The sequence below is a fragment of the Canis lupus genome, chromosome 33, assembly GCF_003254725.2.
Source record: "Canis lupus dingo isolate Sandy chromosome 33, ASM325472v2, whole genome shotgun sequence".
Lineage (NCBI taxonomy): Eukaryota > Metazoa > Chordata > Mammalia > Carnivora > Canidae > Canis > Canis lupus.
Genome location: NC_064275.1, coordinates 14,534,112 through 14,545,430, shown reverse-complemented (window position 1 = coordinate 14,545,430; position 11,319 = coordinate 14,534,112). Strand labels below are relative to the sequence as shown.

Below are 11,319 nucleotides of genomic sequence, written 5' to 3'. Positions count from 1 at the left end.
GAAGGAATTGGAATGAGTTCCTGAGACTGCACACACTCACCTAGAGGCTGGTTTGCCACTTGGTGGGCAGTGGTAGATGGCCGGAAGGCACATCACCTGGGGATTTTGTTAAGCTGTAGAGGATCATCTCAGCAAGTCTGAGATGAGGTCTGAGGTTCTACATTAAATAAACTGATGCTGATGATCCTGCTGGTACCTAACCACACTGCAGATTGCAAGGAAATGGATGACCTCTAAATTTACTGGTAGCTCCTTGATTTTACTACCTATCATGCTGAGAAAACTGACTGAAAATTTACATTCAGCACCAGCTTGAGTCATTCTGCCCGTCCCTAGTGATGAAATTGGGTATTCTAGAATGCCAACTCAAACCTTGCAGAAAAATGACTACACACACCTCCTTGCTTTGCAAAGACAGCACCACATACTGTGGGTTAACAGGAGCAAGGAGAAAGTACACACAAGATTTTGGAAAGAATGGAACTAGATTTGGACTTAATGATAAAAGAAACATTGTAATCTCTGGATGGAAAGATATAAAGGGAAGAATTATGGGACTTAACGATAGATTACTTTTGTTTAAGAGTACAGTTTGTATGCGGAATATAAAGAAAAAATGGTCAAAATCAGAGAAACAAAGTAGAAAAGCGGTTGCCAGGGTTGGGGAAATAGAGGTTGGTAAAAGGTACAGACTTTCAGCTATAAGATGAATAAAGTCTGAGGATCTAATAATAATGTGCTGACTATAGTTGATAACACGGTATGTACAATCGAAATTTGCTTAGAGAATAGAACTTAAATGTTCTCACCAAAGGAGGAAAAAAAAAGATATGTGTGTGGGGTGATGAATGTGTTAATTAACTCAGTGGGGGAACTCCTTCCACGATGTATACGTATATCCAATCACCATTAGGTACACTTTAAATATCTAACAATTCTATTTGTCAGTTATACTTCAATGAAGCTGAAATTTAAAAAAAAAAAGAATATTGCTTTCTCACTGACTATAAAACTTAATCTCACTATATCATCATATAATCTGCATTAAGCTAGATGTGAACAAAATATTTTCTCAAATCATTTTTCCTAATAGCTCCTTTTAGACCTTGAAAGTGTAGTTATACAGAAAACACTTCATCAGCGGCATGCTAAAAAATATTTAAGAATCACAAACTTTCATTTTTTTTTTAAAAAAAAGGTTGTATGGATTTATTCGACAGAGAGAGAGAGAGAGAGCGAGAGAACCAAAGAGCACAAACAGGGGGAGGAGCAGAGGGAGAGGGAAAAGCAGGCTCCTGGCTGAGCAGGGAGCCCGACTTGGGGCTCAGTCTGAGGACCCCAAGATCATGACCTGAGCGGAAGGCAGAAGCTTAACCGACCGAGCCACCCAGGTGCCACACAAACTTCATCCCCCTAGCTACCCCTACCACCACTCCCCATCCCCGGCTGACGGAGAACCATTTATTACTTTTATGTACAAAAAATTCGACAGTGTCCACTCAGCCCAGTTTGGTGGCCAGTTCTTTGGCCTTTGCTCTTTCCAGCTTGGTGATGAGAGTTACTGAGGTCGGACCCAGGACGTTGCCTCCCCAGTTGCAGCAGATGCCATCATATCTGTCACTGTAATTGGTCCTGATGACTTAGCCCGAGCTCCTCTGTCTTCCGAGCTAACCTGTGTGAAGGCAACAGTGGTGCAGGTCCTCCTGTGGACTAGATGCCCAAGGCCTTCCGCCTGATAACAGAGTAGGGAACCCTCTGTCTTATGATACAGGATGGGCAGGAAGACCAGCAGCTCAATGGGATCCACAGAATGGGTGATCATTCCCAGCTGAGCCTTCTTGGTTTCCACCAAGATGGTGACAGTATTAACCCCAGCTTGAAGGACCGACAGCCTCTCCTTTGCCTGCAGCTTTCCTCTCAGCCCGGAACAAGCTCTGCTTTTTCTCTTGCTGTCTCTGGTCTGTGTTTGTGGGCCAGTTTAAGCAGTTGGGCTGTTGAAGGCCTGGGTGAACTGGTTAATTGTGGGAGGCACTTCTAGATGTTTATAGAGAATAGCCCTTTGCAGTTGTAGCTGGATGTAGTGGGGCCATTTGACAAAGCGGTTGAGGTCCCTCTTGGGCTGGATGTCCTGTCCGATGCCAAAATACTTGGGCCTTTTCTCACACAGGGGATTGACCACCTTCTTGGCCTCATGTTTCTTCACAACAGCAGGGGCCAGGGCCGCCGGCTTCTCCTTTCCCTTCTTTCCTTGGGTTGCTGGAGGATTGAGTCAAACTTTCATTTTTTAGGAGTTTTTCACCTAGGTACTTTTTCCCTTTTAATTCTTTGAGACACGATCACTTTTATAAAGTTAGTTAAAAATCACTACTTTAATACTTGCTTAATCCACTCTTCAAAAGTGCCTATCCATCGTTTTATCATATGGAAAGGTATGAAGTGGATCTTACAGAGGAATTGAGATGAAGGCTGATGATGGGCCGAATTATATTTAACATGGAATATTATGAAAAGGTGAATATAAAATAGAACATGGTGATAGTGACTTGTTTCTAAATCAAAAGGATGTTGAATTTTTAACAATAGGAGTAGTTTCTATGATTTTTGTTTATATAAAGTACCTCAACTCTAGAAAAGTAGAAGTTAAGGAATGGAAAATATTCTTTGAAATCATGTGTTTCATGACCTTCATTTTACAAATGAGAAAGTCAAGGCTCACAGCATCACAGTGACTTGCCCATGACCATTCAGTATATGAGTAGCAAAATTAGGAGTGTGGTTCTCTCTTTGCAGTAAAAGAGCTGTTTCCTTGATACCATATTGCTATCTTTTGGACAACCAGTAATGTTACCATTACTAAGATTAAATATTGTCCCTCAATATGCTTTGTCATTTTGGGAGAGACATGAATGATACCTGTGTGCATTCTGAGAAGATTTTATAGAAGAAAGAGGCCTTTTTCTTTCTAAAAAAAAACCTAAAAAAGAAGGTTTTTAGGACCCAGAGATGGCAATGTTAGCTCAAGCTCCAAGAGCAAAAGTAGCAGGAGATAATCCTGAGACCTGAGGACAGTGAGTACCTGGAACGATTGGTCAGCAAAATTGGGTGAGAAGGTGGGGCCAGCAATAAAAAATCTAGGAAAGCCAGGAAAGGAGTTGGACTCAAAGTCATAGCTCAGAGCCAGAACCGGTGGTGAACTGGGAACCAGTGGAAACCAGCTGTCAGAGCTTCTTGTCCCAACTTAGAGTTCAGTAACATCACATCAGCAGCTTGAAACTGGCCATGGTGGGAGTATTTACACCATGGGACTCGGCAAACTCTACTAACAAGGAGTTTTTTTTGTTGTTGTTCCTGGAGAGCCAAGGCACCACCATATCCAGACAAAATGAAAATCTACACTCCAGTAGCTGTCCTAGAGCCTGCAGGAGGAAGGAAAAATTGATAGGAGGACTGGGGAGATGGGAACCTCCACTGTGCAGTCTGTTGAGAAGTTTTCAAGGCATGTTTTCTCATCCAATTTTCATGGTAAATATTACGTATATGTCCATGGCCCTTTAATTTGTAGAACCAAGAGATCCTAATTTCCAGATTATTCAGTCGGGTGCTATCCATAGCATTCTGGATTTTTCAGACTTTGGCTCAATTCCAAAGTGCTTCAGGTAGGAAGAGAATGAGGATCCCCATCAAGACAAGAATAAGCTATGGGACTCCTAGGTGGCTCTGTGGTTGGGTGCCTCTGCCTTCAGCTCAGGGCATGATCCTGGAGACCCGGAATCGAGTCTCACATCAGGCTCCCTGCATGGAGCCTGCTTCTCCCTTTGCCTGGGTCTCTGCTTCTCTCTCTGTGTATCTCTCATGAATAAATAAATAAAATCTTTTTTTTTTTAAGAAAAGAATAAGCTAAGAAAAAGAGAGTCTAAAGACTGAAAATAATTTTGTATTACATTAAACTCTAACTCATATCTATCATGCCTAAGGCAAGGTAAGATTTTCATCAAAAATTACCATTATATTAACTTCAATCAGGTGGAAAACTCCCAGCATACCATACCCCACATCATGATTTTCCTTGTTACCATCAACACATCACCGCCACCAGAAGCAATAGCACTATCATTTATTGAGCAACTACCTTAAGCCAAGCCTTATGCTAGTCATTCAATAATTATTTATTAAATGGTTATCATGTGCCAGGCTTGTACTAGATTAGTAGTTCTCAGTTTCCTTGGTCCCAGGACCCCTTTACACTCTTAAAATTTGTTTAAGGCCTCAAAGAGCTCTGATAATGTAAGTTATAGCCATTGATACTCACTGTATTCAAAATTAAAACTGGGATATTTAAAAATATGTGTTAATTCATTTAATTATAATAATGTAAGCCCATTACATGTTAACATAAATAACATATTTTGTATGTAAGATAACTATATTTTCCAAAAGGAAAAAATTCTGAGAAGAGTGGTATTTGCTTTATAATTTTGCAAATCTCTTCTGGTTTACAGGAAGGCAGCTAGACTTTTTCATATCTGTGTCTTCATTCTATTGGTTGCAATATCTCTCATATGTGGTTTCTGGGAAACTCCATTTTACACTTGTGAGAATGGGAGTGGAAAAGGCAAATAATGTCCTAATGTTTGTACTAAAGGCAGTTTTGACCCTATGGGTCCCCTTCCAAAGTTTAGGGACCCCAGGAGTCTGCAGACCACACTTTACAAACTACCATATTACATTGGGTATTTAACCGTAGGGACCTTACATTGTAAGGCTAAGTCTCTCTTATGATGTATTTAAGCCCATAATCCTATAAGATAACTACTTCTATTGCCTCTATTTCTAACATGGGGAAACCGAGGAGCAGAGAAATATATAATATGAAGGTATTATTGGTAGGATTAAAAGTGGCAGAGCTGGTACTCAGCCTAGGTGTGTCTGATTCCTGAGATGATGCTTGTATCTGCTATACAAGCTGCTTCCTAATGCACACACAAAGAGCAAACAAAGTTCATTAACTACTTTTTGAAAATCCCACCTAGCCAGGAAAGCTCAACCATCTTTTGAAGAGATTCTTTACAAAACAAGTTCTAATCCAGTAGCTGCTACTATTCTTTTGTCATAACTGAAAATATGATGTCTAGGCAGGCATTTTGTTTTGGTTTGGTTTGGTTTTTGAAGGATGGCAAGTGTCTGGGATGGCTGATGTACTCTGAGAATTTGGAAGTGAAGAACATGACCTGACCAGGAGATGACAGTCTTTGAAACAAGCCTAGCTGTATTGAGATCAAATAAGGAAAAGGTTGGTTTGGAGTTTTCGGGCAGTGAGAATAGTGAGGTGCCATGGTCAGCAGAGCTCTCTATTTCCCCAAGGATTCCTTTCTGGCTGCAGAGGTGTAGTGGCACAAATTAATAGCTTTTCTTTACTGAGACCAGGTAATAAATCTGGGTGCCATCCATGATGGTACTTAAGGGAAAAATGGGTTACAGATGTCATTATTGTCAGATGGCCCAGGGATGGTGCAGACAATAACTGTGACATCATCATAATCTATTGACAAAATTTCTCAGGGGTTTTATAAAGGAGACTCTCTTTACATATAATCTCTACTTTCTACTACCTCAGTAGTGTAGCTACCACAGAATTCTTTCAAGAATTATAAGGTCTGGAAAGAATGTTCAAAGATCACCTGGCTTTTCTCCAGCATTCTAATACTACAGTAGAAAGTGCATGAGCTTTGGAGTCATAGAGATGAAGGTGTAATTGCAGGATCTGCCAGTGATGAATTGTATGGTCTTGGATAAATGAGCTCCTGAGCTTCAGCTTTTCCATCTGCAAATTGGGGAAGACAAAATCATCCTCGCGGGAACATTGTGAGGCTTAAATGAGACACTAAGGAAAGGGCATAGCCCAGTTCCTCGCATTCGAAGACAGATGTTAAAGAGACATTACTTCCCTTTTTCCTTCTAAGTACAGCGACTGTAATTTATCATCCCAAATGAAATATTTCTGAGAACAAGGAGAGGCTCAGTTAATAATTATACCTGAATACCTGATGTAAGCTGAGAACATCTTGGGCAATCCAGGTGCATGATCGCCCTTTCTTTGTGTAAACTATTCTGGAAGGCAGCTGCGCATTGGTACTGACATAATTTTGTAATGTCAGAATAGTGCTTTTTTTAATTAATAAAAATTAATAGACCAGTTTCTAGAATAGTTGTAGATTTACAGAAAATCAAGGAGGTAGTAAGTACATAGAGTTAGTTTCCATATACCACCACCCTATACACCAGTTTCCGCTACTAACATTTTGCATCTGTGTGGTACATTTGTTACAAGTACTGAACCAATGGTGATATATTATTGTTCACGAACGTACATGATTTACACTAAAGTTCACTCTGTGTTGAATAGTTCTATGGATTTTGACAGATGCGTAGTGTCATGTTTGTCTCCTATGTCAATATCAAACAGAATGGTTTCAACATCTAAAAATCCCCTGTGGTTTACCAATTTATCCCACTCTGTCCCCAACCACTGGCAGCCACAGATCTTTTTGTCTCATATAGTTGAAATCATGCAACATTATAGTCTTTTCACACTGGCTTTTTAAACTTAGCTATATGCATTTAAAATTCGTCCATGTCTTTTCATGGTTTGATAGGTTCTATCTTCTTATTGCTGAGTATTATTCTACTTGTTTATCCACTCACCCATTAAAGACATCTTGGTTGCTTCCAGTTTGGGGATATTATGAATAATGCTGCTATAAACATTCATATGCAGGTTTTCATGTGGATATAAGTTTTTAACTTGGGAAAAAAAAACCCTAGGAGTGTGATTGCTGGATCACATAACAAGACTATGTGTAAGCTTTGTAAGAAACTGTCAAGGGGAACCTGACTGCTTCAGCTGGGTGAGTGTCCAACTCTAGGTTTGGCTCAGGTCATGGTCTCATGGGTCATGAGATGGAGCCTTGGGCTGGGCTCTGCGCTCAGTGAGGAGTCTGCTTAAAGATTCTCTCCCTCTACTGCTCCCCTGACTCATGCACACATACATACACACACACACACACACACACACACACACACACACACACTCTCTCTGGAATAAATAAATAAATCTTAAAAAAGAAAAGAAACTGTTTTCCAGTGTGATTGTACCCTTTGGCTTCCCATCAGCAATGAATGTGTCTCTGTTGCTTGATATCCTCACCAGGATTCAAACTAGGCAGTTCTCTCATTCTTTTTGTTTCTCACAGATCATCACTAATTCATGCAGTCCTCAATATACAACTAGCAATTCCTTAACTGTATAAATTTTGTGCTTAAGCTAGTTGAATCCCCTTCCCTAACTTTGGTTCCCTGAAATGTTATCAATCATGATTAATCTAAAAAGCCAGTTTTAAACATCAACAATAAGGAGGGTCATGATTATTTTTGCTCAAAGAATTGCATACAAATTTAGTGGTTTCTATGAAACTATTGTTTTGTTTTTTTGGTACAAGAGTGGTTTTATTTATTTTTTATTTTTTTAAATAATAAATTTATTTTTCATTGGTGTTCAATTTGCCAACATACAGAATAACACCCAGTGTTCATCCCATCAAGTGCCCCCCTCAGTGCCCGTCACCCATTCACCCCCACCGCCCGCCCTCCTCCCCTTCCACCACTCTGGGAAATGAACTAGGGGTGGTGAAACTATTGTTTTTAAAACAATTCATTTTTCTTAAACCGGAAAGTAATAGAATCCAAAACAATTAATATTTGAATTTTCACATATTTTATTAAATGTTCAAAATTAATCAGTTGAGAAATGAGAGACAAAAGGAGAGAGGTGAGGGAAAGGTTTCGCTACTTATCAAATACCTTGGGTTTTTTATTTGTTTGATGTCTGACCTGTTCTGCTTTCGCCAGAGTAGCACTAGCCAATTGTGCTTTTCATATGAAAATTTTGATTAGGAAGTGAGTCTATAACTCCCCAAATCTAACACCTGTCTTTGTGCTTAATATGATCTGAGTAGATAGTAGAACGAAATGAGAATGGAGCATGAAACCAAATGTTTAAAACCGAACACATCATCTCCTGACCTCATGAACCTATCAGAGTTTCCTGCTGTCATTTCTCCGTTCTGTTTTTGAAACCTCATTACCCATGTCACCCGCATTTGAAACTGTGCTGTCATCTTCGACTCTCTTCTCTCTCCCTTACCACTTAGTTATAAGCTGTCTTTGTACAGCAATGTTGTTTTGTTTTGATTATACCATTGCATGGTTGGAGCAAATGAGAAAAAGACAGCTACAATGTCTTGCCAAATGTAACTTTGGATGACATTGCTAGACTGGAACATATAAAACTGAATCTTTTAGTTCTTTCTTTTTTTTCCTCTCTCTCTCTTATATACCCTGTCTTCTTTAAGATTTCAGGAAATCTTAAGAAGGCAACTGAATATGCTTCCCCAAATCTTGCCCAGTTGCTAGGGGAAAGAAGAAAATGATCTCCAATAGTCACTATTATAATACACATTACCTAGAAAAAAGAGATGGATTTTCTATTAACAATTCTCTGTTAACACTTTGGCATTCATTCATTTGTCAGATTTATCAGTGAAAACCATGGAAAATAGGACAAAACTCACTTTCTGGGCTTCCATTTGGCTTTCCTCCAAATGATCTTCTTCTTCTTCTTTTCTTTTTTTAAGATTTTAATTAATTAATTTATGAGAGACATGCAAAGACACAGGCAGAAGGAGAGGCAGGCTCCTCACAAGGGGCCTGATGCAGGACTCAATCCCGGGACCAGGCTCATGCCCTGAGCCGCAGGCAGACGCTCAACCACTGAGCCACCCAGGCATCCCCCAAATGATCTTCTTTGACAATGATACCAGTGACATAGTATCTTTTCAAATGCAGAGGCAATCAAATTACTCCTCCATCTAGAATCCTTCAATGGCTCTCATTACATGCAAGATGGAGTCTGGAAAGATTTTGGTGATTTGCCTCGGACTCATTTTTTCCAGCCTCTCATCCTTGGCTTACTCCTTCAAAAGCAGTGCTGTCATTCTCTGATGAGTCCGCTCTCTCCTGCACATGCTGTGAAGTTCACTTGACAATCCCCTTATAATCAGGACTTAAATTAGGCAGCGTGTCCTTTCTATAGCTTGTGCCAATTATGAAGGCAGAGTTTACTTACTCACTTAACAAGAATTCACTGAGAGCCTACACTGTGCCAGATGCCACTCCAGGGCCTGGGGATGCTGCTGTGATCAAGGCAGACCAAATTCTCATTCTCAAGAATATAGACTAGTGTAGAGGAAATGGGTGGAAGGGGGAATTTTCACCTAATAAAGAAATACATGCTAATAAGTAAATTATAGGTAAATAAATAAACAAGAGAATTTCATGTAGTGCTATAAAAAATAGCAAGAAAGTAAAAAGCATAACAGACAGAAACTGCTAGAAGTTGAAGTGTGGCCGGTAGAATAATGAGTCCCTGAAGATGTCCACCTCCTAATCCTGGGCTGTATGTTATCTTGCATGGCAAAGAGGATTTTGCAGACGTGATTAAGGTTAAGGACCTCAAGATAGGGAGAGCATGGTGGATTATTCAAGTGGTTCCAATCAAATCACAAGTTCTTAAACAAGGAGGAGCTTTCCCAGCTCTGGTCAGAGAAAGAGAATGGTAGAAAAAGGAGCAGAATTGCTGGTTATGAAGATGAAGGAATGGCACCATGAACCATAGAACAAAATGTCCTACACAGTGGAAAAGGCAAGGAAGCGGATCCTCCCCAGGATGGGCCTGAAAGCAATGCAGCCTGCTGACATGTAGCACCTGTGACACCAGTGTCAGTCTTCTGGCCTACAGGAATGTAAGATTATAAATGTATGTTGTTGAGGCCACTAAATTGAGCTACTTATGACCAGGTAATCAGGGATGTATTCTCTGAGGAGGAACCCTTGAGCTGAGAGCTGAATGATAGTGGGAAACCAACTCATGAACTTCAAAGGAAGTGTAGTCCAGACACAGGGAAGCCTAAATGTCTGAGGTTGGAGCAAACTTGGTATGCTTAAAAATGACGTGGAGGCCACAATGGCTGGCATGTGTTCATGAGAGGGAGAGCAGTCCAGGATGAGATCGGAGCTCCAGGCGGGCCCAGGCTGTCAAGAGCCTTTTGCTGCTTTAACTTCCATTGTGGTTTTGCCATCATGGGATTGTGCACACATGGAGCGTCCCCAGTTCACTGTGAGTCCCTTGAGAGCCTGAAGAGCAGGGACCAGTCTCATTCATTTCTGGACCCCCCACCCCCCAGCATAAAGTTGTTGTAGCGCCTCAAACATACAAACTCAAATGTACAGCTGTGGGATAGATGCTGGAGATTCTTTAGAAAAGCAGAACAATAGTAAGATTAATCTGTTTGGCATTACCAACTACTGAGAGTTCCCTGAATTTTAATTTCTTGCTTGTCATCATTGGGTAACCCTTTTAGGGCATATTAAGGAAAAGTGATTTGTGGTAGTATGGTAGATCAAAAAGCAGCAATTCAGATGATAAAAAACAAAATTGTTGTCTGAGGTCCCTGGTGGGATTTTCTTTAACACTGCTATCATAATCAGGTTTATTTCTAGTTTTAAAAAATAGCAATAGCCCTTGGGTGTTTATTAAATAAAAAATTTTCCTAACAGAACTATTTTGAAAACCAAAGTGGAGATAATGTGCATTCTATTATTGCAAGCAAGTATTTGTAGAGGGCCTATTATGTGCCAGAAGCTTATCTCAAGCAAGCCCCACTCCACTCGGCTGAGGCTGAGGCTGGTGCTTTTATCATTTCCATTTCAGAGATAGGAAACTCAGCCACAGGGGGGAAATATGACCCCAGGTCTCTTGTTCCAGAAGTTACATTCTTAAATACCAGGTTTTTTTTTTTTTTTTTTTTTTTTTTTTTTTTTTTTTTTTTTTTTTTGCAAAAGAATGGCATATTTGCTTTCCTTTTTTTTTTTTTTTTTTTTTTTTTTTTTTTTTTTTTTTATTGGTGTTCAATTTACTAACATACAGAATAACACCCAGTGCCCGTCACCCATTCACTCCCACCCCCCGCCCTCCTCCCCTTCCACCACCCCTAGTTCGTTTCCCAGAGTTAGCAGTCTTTACGTTCTGTCTCCCTTTCTGATATTTCCCACACACTTCTTCTCCCTTCCCTTGTTTTCCCTTTCACTATTATTTATATTCCCCAAATGAATGAGAACATATAATGTTTGTCCTTCTCCGACTGACTTACTTCACTCAGCCTTAAATACCAGGTTACTTCCCTCCCTTCCCCCAAGAAAGGGGTA

At 40.1% G+C, this 11,319-nt stretch overlaps 1 pseudogene; it reads right to left on the bottom strand.

Annotated features, from left to right (window-relative positions):
- Nucleotides 1-1,499: 1,499 nt before the first annotated feature.
- Nucleotides 1,500-8,174, bottom strand: LOC112641593 (60S ribosomal protein L7a-like; annotated as a pseudogene).
- Between the last annotated feature and the right edge of the window lie 3,145 nt (nucleotides 8,175-11,319).